The sequence below is a fragment of the Eptatretus burgeri genome, chromosome 6 (assembly GCF_056783735.1).
Source record: "Eptatretus burgeri isolate ZD-2024b chromosome 6, Ebu_testis_v1, whole genome shotgun sequence".
Lineage (NCBI taxonomy): Eukaryota > Metazoa > Chordata > Myxini > Myxiniformes > Myxinidae > Eptatretus > Eptatretus burgeri.
Window position 1 is genome coordinate 85239511 of NC_140966.1, and position 10377 is coordinate 85249887.

At 45.3% G+C, this 10377-nt stretch overlaps 1 protein-coding gene across 5 annotated transcripts in view; it reads right to left on the bottom strand.

The window, feature by feature from the left end:
* FGGY (FGGY carbohydrate kinase domain containing) overlaps positions 1-10377 on the bottom strand; it is a 65420-nt gene that overhangs the window by 32379 nt on the left and 22664 nt on the right. The gene's annotated exons all lie outside the window — the stretch shown is intronic.

A 10377-nucleotide genomic window follows, 5' to 3' on the forward strand; every position in this document is an offset into this window, starting at 1 on the left:
GCCCCCTTCTCGCACTATCTCAGCGCGGGGGGGAACAGGAGGGGGTTGTTTATGCTCGGGGGAAGGAGGATATCTCCCTGGCTCGGGTCCCGCGACGAGCGTCTCCACCACGACCTCGGTCGCGTTGCCGGCCTCTCCTCTCCGCAGCTCCCCGACTCTGACACGAGCACCCCCTCGACTGCCTTCGCCGCCGCCACCTCTCCAACTCTCCACAGCTCCGTCCAACTGCCTTCTCCGACTCCTCTCTTGACTGGCTCTTCCCAACTTAACTCCGAACTGCCTGTTTGGCGAGCGAACGCGGCCCTTTATATCCCCCGTGGCCTCGCTCCTTCACCTTCGTCCCTTTACCTCTGACCCTTCACCTCCGGCTGGCTCCCCATTGGACAGAGGAAAAGTGGGCGTGAATGCTTTTTGATCCGCGAATTTGCATATAGCGACCACACTCCGACGCACCTGGAGGCGGGGCCAAATCGCCCCACGCTCGCCGATAGGACGGAACAGAAGTGGGCGTGAGTCGTTTTTGATCCGTTTTCTTCGGAAAGGCTGTGCCTCTGCACCCGCTGCTCGGTGCGCGCCCTGCACGAGTCCAGTATCGGTGCCCACAAGCGGCGCGGGAATGACGGTGATGCGATGGTTGCGAGGGCGAGTTGTGACGGTAAAGGTCGTGGCTGTGGTTGTGAAGCGGCGTTGCGGTTGGTGGTTGTTGTGTGATGGCTGTTGAGACGTGGTTGGTGGTGGTAGTAATGACGGCTGGTCCAAAATAAAGATAGTAAAAGAAAAACGGCTATCTAGAGGGGTCGCAGCCCGAATGAATGACATTTATTCCCTCTAAACAACGGGTTTGGGCCCAACTACACATATACTTGCAGAGATATCTCACCTAAGGGACCTGAATGGTGGTTTGCGAATTTCGTCAACCACAACAATATATATATACATATATATATATATATATATATATATATATATATATATATATATATATATATATATATAAATATATATATATATATATATATATATATAAATATATATATATATATATATATATATATATATAAATATATATATATATATATATATAAATATATATATATATATATATATATATATATATATATATATATATATATATATATATATATATATATATATATATATATATATATATACACACACTAGCAAACACAACCTGTCACTTCACTGATGGGGGTATTAAGGAGGGGCTGGGGAAGAAAGAGGGAGAGAGGAGGGAGGGGAGGGATAGAGGAGGGAGAGGGGAGGAAGGAGGGAGAGAGGATGGATGGGAGGGAGTGGGAGAGAGGGCGAAGAGAGCAAGGGGGAGCGAGCTCGGAGGAGTGAGGAGGGGGTGAGCTAAGAAGGGGGAAGAGTGAAAAAGGGGGGAGTGAGGAGAGCAATGCCTCACCACATGTCGCGATACACTCTGTGAGGGGGGGTAGGAGTGAGGAGGTTGGGTGAGAGAGAAGGGGGGAGTGGGGTGGGGGGTTTGGTAGGAGGTAATCATGAGGGGAGGGGTTCTCGACTTGCATTTGTTAATGGGACTTGTGGAGAAGGTGGAGGGGGGATAGTACAGGATTGAACAAAATGGGGTACATTAAAACAGCATGCGGTGACCGTCAACAGATGCCGATGAGGGGTGGAGAGGGGTGAGGGTAAGCGTGGAGGAGCTAAAGGGAAGGCAGTGCAAGGGCAAGGGATAGCAATGTGAGGGCAAGGGAAGGGAAGGCATTGTGAGGGGAAGAGAATGTGGTGTGAGGGGAAGAGAATGTGGTGTGAGGGGAAGAAAAGGGAAGGCAGCATGAGGGAAAGGGAAGGCAGTGCAAGGGGAGGGGAAGCGAAGGCAGCATAAGGAGAGGGGAAGCGAAGGCAGCGTAAGGGGAGGGGAAGCAAAGGCAGCAAAAGGGGAGGGGAAGGGAGGGTGGTGTGAGGGGAAGGGAAAGTGGCGTGAGGGGCAGGGAAGAGAAGGCAGCATGAACGGAGGAGAAGGGAAGGGCAATTTTCCCAATGGCAACATTTTCTTTTTAACCACCAGGTTCTATATAAAACTGGGCATGAGCATTTAAAACCCACATTATCTACCTGGCAGAGGCCTGCCTGCATGCATGCATGCTCACACATGCAGCGAACTTTGCACCCCTCCCATCAGATCACTTTGATTCTGATTCGTACATGCTACTCTATGGGAAAGCAGTTTTAAATTCAAAATTAAAGGGTCAATCCTTCACAGTTCCCTTAACAGAGGGGGAGGGATGGGGAAGCAGGGGGAGGGGTGAAAAAGAAAGGGAGAGAGAGGGAGGGGGGAGGACAGGTGGGGGAGGACAGGTGGGGGAGAGGGGAGGGGAGGGGAGGGGGGGAGAGAGAGAGAGAGAGAGAGAGAGAGAGAGAGAGAGAGAGAGAGAGAGAGAGAGAGAGAGAGAGAGAGAGAGAGAGAGAGAGAGAGAGAGAGAGAGAGAGAGAGAGAGAGAGAGAGAGAGAGAGAGAGAGAGAGAGAGAGAGAGAGAGAGAGAGAGAGAGAGAGAGAGAGAGAGAGAGAGAGAGACTGACTGACTGACTGACTGACTGACTGTTCAAGAGATTCTAGAGGTTATGGCACGTGTGGAAATGAAATAAAGCCACGAATGCTGGCATCTCCAGGCATTTATAAGCAATGCAATGTATCCAGCAATTCATAGCTATAGTAACAATTTGTAACAGGCATTCGTTGATATGAGTGAGGAAAGTGAAAGAAAAAAAACTATCGTTGAGAAATCATTGTGGCCTGTTAATCGGAGCATGAGCAGACTTTCAAATCGGAACCTGCATTTGGAAACCTTCAATGACATGCTGATATACAATGCCGCATTTGATCACCTTAACTACCTGAGATGGGGAACGGTCTGCATTGCCGATATGAAGATGCTTCCAAACACAGCACCTGAAGTACAGAAAGCCTTTGTGGATGATGGAATACATGCTGTATCAAGAGCACCCACTACCTCCACGTTCAACACTGTGTCACCAAATATGGCACTCAAACACACACAGAATCGTGATGCAAAGTCAAAAGGTGGCATAATTGGCATCTCAAGTGAAGATGAGTCCTGAGACAGGTGGGCCCTTACAGCTCACTTCATGGCTGCTGCCACAAATTCTGTCAAATCCATGTGTGGCATGGGAGTGTTGGATCAGATCCACAAATATCTAAGCTCAACACAGATTGATAAAGACTATTCAGTTGTCACAAGGCTCAAGACATGTATCAAGGACAATATGGTGGACCCATTTGACACCTCGGAGTAGGACGGAAAATGATTGCCACTGATGAATATCGCAACTGGTGTTGTGGCACCCAGTGATGTGGCGTCTTCACTGCAGACAGCCTACGGCCTAGGAACCAAAGTCAGAGACAAATTCATAGATGAAAGGTTAATGAAAGAGACCAAAAACTTCTGGGATCCTATGAACAAATGCAATGTCAAAACCTTCACAATCCTATGGAAACCGATGAAAATCGGAAAGGAGAAGCAGACGGCAACAGCCGTAAATATCGATCAGGCCATATTCAGCGGACTTGTGGTTGTGTCTGAGAAACGAGATATTGATCTCAAGGAAGTTCATTCCTATGAGCTAGCACAGGTCCCACTGTCTTTGGCAAATATGGATGGGACACTGCGGAAGATGACAAAAAGTGTTCCATGGAAGGAACTTGAAATGGAGAGTGAAGCTGAGGCTGCCATTCCACATTCAGATAAGTGCTCAGCATACATTATTGACCTGATGGCCGTTGCGCACATGGCACCAAAAGGATCAATGCAAACATTTGCACATCAAATACTGTGTCATTTCAAAGACGCGGAAAAAGTCCATGTTTTGCCCGACAGATATGATATCCCCGACTCCATCAAAGGTAGTGAAAGACAGACAATCTCACGGAAGAACTGTTGAGATAGAGATCAAAGGCAGAGCAACAAAACTGCCCTTGTGTTTGAGAAACTTTCTCAAAAGCAACAAGAACAAGGAGATTCTCCTCAAGTTTGTCATCTTGGATTGGAGTCAGACTATGCCACTGAAGCTCAAAGACACTCAGGCTTTATGTATCGGCACACCAAAGGGAAAAGCAATATGGGGCAGACATGACGGTCATATAGTTTTCACAGAGTCTGAGTGTGAGCACGAGGAAGCTGACAATCGGAATTGTTGTGCATACTCCACTTTTTACAAGGCGGTGTGCAGGTCAGCAGACACGCCCTATCATTTTCACTCCAAATACCAATGTCACAGTACTCTGTTGACATCACTGTGCATCTCTGGGTGTAGAGGAGCTGTGGTTTCACAGGCCAGGAAGACAGAAGAAAATGATTCCAATCCACACCACTGTACAGAAACTTGGTCAATTCTTATGTAGCATTGTCCCGGCCTTCAATGCGCTTTCTGGATGTGATTCAACAAGCAGTTTGTCTGGCACTGGAAAGAAAAAAGCAATGCAGGCCCTGAAAACCAACATCGCATCATTCGACAAGATGGTTGACTTTGGATCGCACCCGTTCCTCATCACTCCTGAGTGCATGGAATCGTGCAAACTCCTGATTGGCTTGTTCTACAGAGAGAGGTCATCAGACCTGAATGCAACCAGATACAAATTATTCACAAATAAGAACTTGGACAGCACCAAGCTTCCTCCGACAGGTGATGCTGCAGTTCTCCATATTAAACGGGCCAACTACCAGTGCTCCATATGGATGTATGCAAGAAATGCAATTCTTCATTTGCCCTTACCCGTTGGAAATGGGTGGAAGATGAATGCCTCTGGGACACTTGAGCCTGAACTTATGACAAGACTTCCAGCACCTGAAACCATCATTGAGCTTGTGGTCTGCAGGTGTAGAAAGGGGTGCAAGTGACGATGTAGCTGGAGTGATGTTGGACGACCATGCGCATGTGCTTCCCAATGTAACGGCCTGTGCAAGAACATGGTCTCTGATGATGATGATGGTGACATTGAGGAGTTTCATTGACGACTCTGCTACGCTTTTCCCAGCCAATATGTCTTCTTTCTGATATGCATAATACTTACCCATGGGAGCTATTATAAACAATGCCACCATTTCATAAACACAAAATGGTTCACATATACTTGTGATAGACTATCCTGATGGAGTAATTGACATTTCCTTTGACTCATTCAAGAATGCGGTTCTTGAGTTATTGCCTACCTGAGCGTGATGGAAATGCCACCGAAGTGCTTATTTTCATGACACTTAAATTCATATTGACATAAGGATTGCAGTTGTAAAATTGTGTCGTATTTTCTCAGGCATGCCAAACACTGTTTCAAATTAATCACCTCATGCCTGCAAAAGAGACTATCAGCCTGAATACTAGAAACTGACACATACGATGTATACATTCAGGGTGTCCCAAAAAAATGTACTCACTCTTTAAATGATAATAAATGCGTTGTTTATTGACTTAGAAACAAGATGAATAGTGAAATGTATAAATGGATAAATGCATGTTTACAAATGTTCAAACTAACGACCATCACGTTCCAAACACAGCCGATAACGCGGACCAATGGATTCAACAGCGTTACGAATCATTTCATTTGGAACTGCAAGACATTGTCTTTCAAATTCCTCTTTTAGCTCATCGACTGTTGCTGGTTTTGAGCCGTAAACCTTATCTTTGAGATATCCCCATAAAAATAAGTCCATTGGAGTGAGGTCTGGGGAACGCGCAGGGAATTAAACACTACCTCTTCGCACAATCAATCTGTTTGGAAAAGTTGCTTTGAGATAGGCCCTCACATCACTGTGGTAGTGGGGAGGTGCTCCATCTTGCTGAAAGTAAATCTCTTCGTCACCAAATATCTCTTCGACACGTGGACCGATGGATTCCTGCAGCAAGTTTAAGTAAACATCCCCAGTGACAGTTTGGTGAAAAAAGAATGGCCCTAGGATGCCCAATGCTGATATCCCACACCACACTAACCCCTGGTAAGTTTAAATGGTGTTCCATAGTAACATGCGGATTTTCAGGAGCCCAGTAGGTGCAATTGTCGGTTAATTGAGCCATTTAACTTGAAGCTGGCCTCATCGCTCCAAACAATTTTGGATGGAAATGCTGCATCGTCTTCGCATTTGTCCAGGTACCACTCACAAAATTCAGCTTTCCGGTCAGGATCATCTTCATTTAGAGCGTGAATTAATGTTGGAATGTAACTTTTCCAATTAATTCGCTTCAAAATGCGATGGGCGCTTGATTTTGGGATTCCTGTCTCAAGAGCCATTTGTCATACAGATTTCCGTGGGGATCGGTGGAGGATTTCCAGCAATTGATTTTCCTTTGCGGGGGTGGTTGATGACCGTGGTCTTCCTGAACGCTCGTTATGGATGTCATGGACAGTTCCATCTGTTTCAAACTTATCTCGGATGCGAGCAATGGTGCGTCACGTTGGTGGATCTTTGTGAAAATGCCTTCTTAATTGTCTTTGCACTTCCATGATGTTTTCGTGCTTGCAGTAGCACTTTATGATAAATTTTCTTTCTTCAACACCTAGTCATACTTCTGCCATTATTAGGGTCAATTTGATCTGAAAAAAATGAAAAATTCAATGAGCTTTGAGGAGCCAAAATGTGAGTACATTTTTTTGGGACACCATATATACATATATATATATATATATATATATATATATATATATATATATATATATATATATATATATATATATATATATATATAGACATATATATATATAGACATATATATATACATATACATATACATATATACATATCTATATATATACATATATACATATATATACATATATATACATATATACATATATATACATATATATACATATATATACATATATATATATATATATATATATATATATATATATATATATATATATATATATTGTTGCGGATTCGCGCCCGCCGGCGTGCGAACGGCCACGCAACTCGAATCGCGGCACGTCGCCCACCGGACGGACAATCCCGTCGTGACCCTCTCGGACTAACGCCGGGAACTAGTCACGGGTGGGCCTTTCGGCCTCACCACGATCGTGCCAATCGGCCCCCCGCGTGGGATAGGGTTGCTCGCCAAATTCGACCGACCTAAGTACCCACACGGAGGGTAGACCGGGCGATCGCACCTCGCCGCAGGTCGACTTCGGACACGGGCCACTTTAAGCAACCCGTTCCGTACTATCGGGATAACCGAGCGGTGTTACCGTCAACCTGGACGGTTTGATTAATTATCGGGCGTTTTAGCCCACGACCAACCCTTTACGTGAAGTAAGATGGAGATTCAATTAGAGAAAAGACGAAGCGAAACAGGAGAAACAGTTCAACATAGAGCACATTTATTTCGCGATGGCATACGGATAGCACACATATACAATTATACACCAAAAGCAAATGTAAAGGAAGAAGAAACACACAATAATGCACAAAAAGCAAATGTAAAAGCAAAACACAATGCAGATCTACCACCGACTACCGAGCACACGGCAACACTTCTGATTCGTTTTATTCACTTCTGATTCACTTCTGATTCAATTCTGATTCAACACTTCTGATTCGCAACACTACAGTTTTACTTCACAACACATATACTCAAAGCAAAAGAAAAAGGGACCACCCTCCATGATGAGGGGGGCAGACGGGCCTGGGGCCGAGACCGCGTCGAGCCTACCCGTCTGGTGATGAGCCGCAAAATGGCGGTGGCGCCCCGACTCCGCGGGCCTCGCTGGGACTGCCTGGTATGGGGTGGGAACGGGGCCCCCTTCTCGCACTATCTCAGCGCGGGGGGAAACAGGAGGGGGTTGTTGATGCTCGGGGGGATGAGGATATCTCGCTCGTTCGGGTCCCGCGACGAGCGTCTCCACCGCGACCTCGGTCGCGTTATCGGCCTCCCCTCTCCGCAGCTCCCCGACTCTGACACGAGCGCCCCCTCGACTGCCTTCGCCGCCCCCACCTCTCCAACTCTCCACAGCTCCGTCCAACTGCTTTCTCCGACTCTTCTCTTCACTGACTTCCCAACTCAACTCCTTCTTCTTCCCAACTCAATTCGACTCGACTCCACCAACTAGCAACTCAACTGCACTTTTTGGCGAGCGAACGCGGCCCTTTATAGCCCCCGGGGCCTCGCTCCTTCACCTTCGACCCTTTACCTCTGGCTGGCTCCCCATTGGACAGAGGAAAAGTGGGCGTGAATGCTTTTTGATCCATGAATCTGCATATAGCGATATTACTCCGACGCACCTGGAGGCGGGGCCAAATCGCCCCATGCTCGCTGATAGGACGGAACAGAAGTGGGCGTGAGTCGTTTTTGATCCGATTTCTTCGGAAAGGCTGGTGTTTCTGCACCCGCTGCTCGGTGCGCGCCCTGCACGAGTCCAGTATCGGTGCCCACAAGCGGCGCGGGAATGACGGTGATGCGATGGTTGCGAGAGCGAGATGTGACGGCAAGGGTCGTGGCTGTTGGCGTTGTTGTTGTCGTGAAGCAGCGTTGCGGCTGGTGGTTGTTGTGTGATGGCTGTTGAGACGTGGTTGGTGGTGGTAGTAATGGTAGTAATGGCGGCTGGTCCAAAATAAAGATAGTAAAATAAAAACGGCTATCTAAAAGGGTCGCAGCCCGCATGAATGACATTTATTCCCTCTAAACAACGGGTTTGGGCCTAACTACACATATACTTACAGAGATATCTCAACTAAGGGACCAGAATGGTGGTTTGCGAATTTCGTCAACCACAACACTATATATATATATATATATATATATATATATATATATATATATATATATATATATATATATATATATATATATATATATATATATATATATATATATATATATATATATATATTGAAGTTTTTGTTTGTTTGTTTGTTTGTCTGCACGCGCTAATCTCCTGAACGGTGAAAGATAGGAGGAAACCTTTGAGAGAAAAAATGTCGGGACGGGCCCCGGGAAGGTTATAGGCTAGGTAGCGAGGCCCCTCGGCCGGGGAGGGGGGGGGTTGTTTCCCCTCACCAACCCGCTTAGGCTATGACTGCCATGGCCCAATAGTGAACTGATTCTGGGCTCGAGTCAGACCTATGTACAGAAGATTGAATTAATTGAAAAAGAACCCGGGCAACGCTGGATGCATTCACCTAGTATGTATGTATATATATATATATATATATATATATATATATATATATATATATATATATATATATATATATATATATATATATATATATATATATATATATATGTATATATATATATATATATATATATATATATATATATATATATATATATATATATATATATATATATATATATATATATATATATATATATATATATATATACATGGAGGTATGTATGAGGTCCGTCTAAAAAGTAGCGGACTGAGCCTGCTGTGTGCTCCACTTACACAACTTGAATGAACCAGTGTGACCACTCCTTGGCTTTTTTCACAAGATCTTGGCCATTCATTGTTCACCTTGGCGTCTTGTTTTTCTAAAGGTTTTCTTGGCGAATAGGTTTTCTATTATCATCGCTTTTCCAAAACCTTGTAAATTGTTGGCTTTTTTCATTGGCTCACCTTGGCATTTATGAAAATGAGCACTGGTCACACTGGAATGAACGGGTTGGGTCACAGTCTTTCGCAACATTCCAGCAATATATATGATTGGTGATGGTTGACTGTGCTCATGTGTGATTTTTTACAGGTCGTGCTTTACACGTTGTCTCGTCTGAGTCGTCGTGCTATGAGTCATGAGCAGAGAGCCAATCTGAAATTTCGTGCAAAGCTTGGCAAAACATCTTCCGAATCCTTCGCAATGCTGCAGCAAGTCTATGGGGAAGAACGATGTCACGTACACGTGCATTTGAATGGAATAAGAGGTTAAAAGAGGGACGTGAGGAGGTTGAAGACGATCCATGGTCTGGAAGACCTTCAATGAGCAGAACGGCAGACAACATCGAGTGTGTGAAGCAGATAGTGCGTGCAGATCGTCGGCTCACGGTGCGAATGATTGCTGAGGAACTTTCCTTCAACAAGGACACTGTCTGTAGTATCATCACTGAAAATCTCGAAATGCACAAGGTGTGCACAAACATGGTCCCCAAGCTGTTGTCCGAGAACCAGAAACAGCAAAGAGTCATTGTCTGTCAAGACATTATCGAGTGCCTCGAGGACGATCCAGACCTGTTCGGGAGAGTCATTACTGGCGATGAATCGTGGATATTCGAATACGATCCCGAGACCAAACGGCAGAGTCGTCAGTGGAAATGTCCGGCGTCACCAAGACCAAAGAAAGCAAGGATGTCGAAGTCGAAGATCAAGGTGATGCTCAT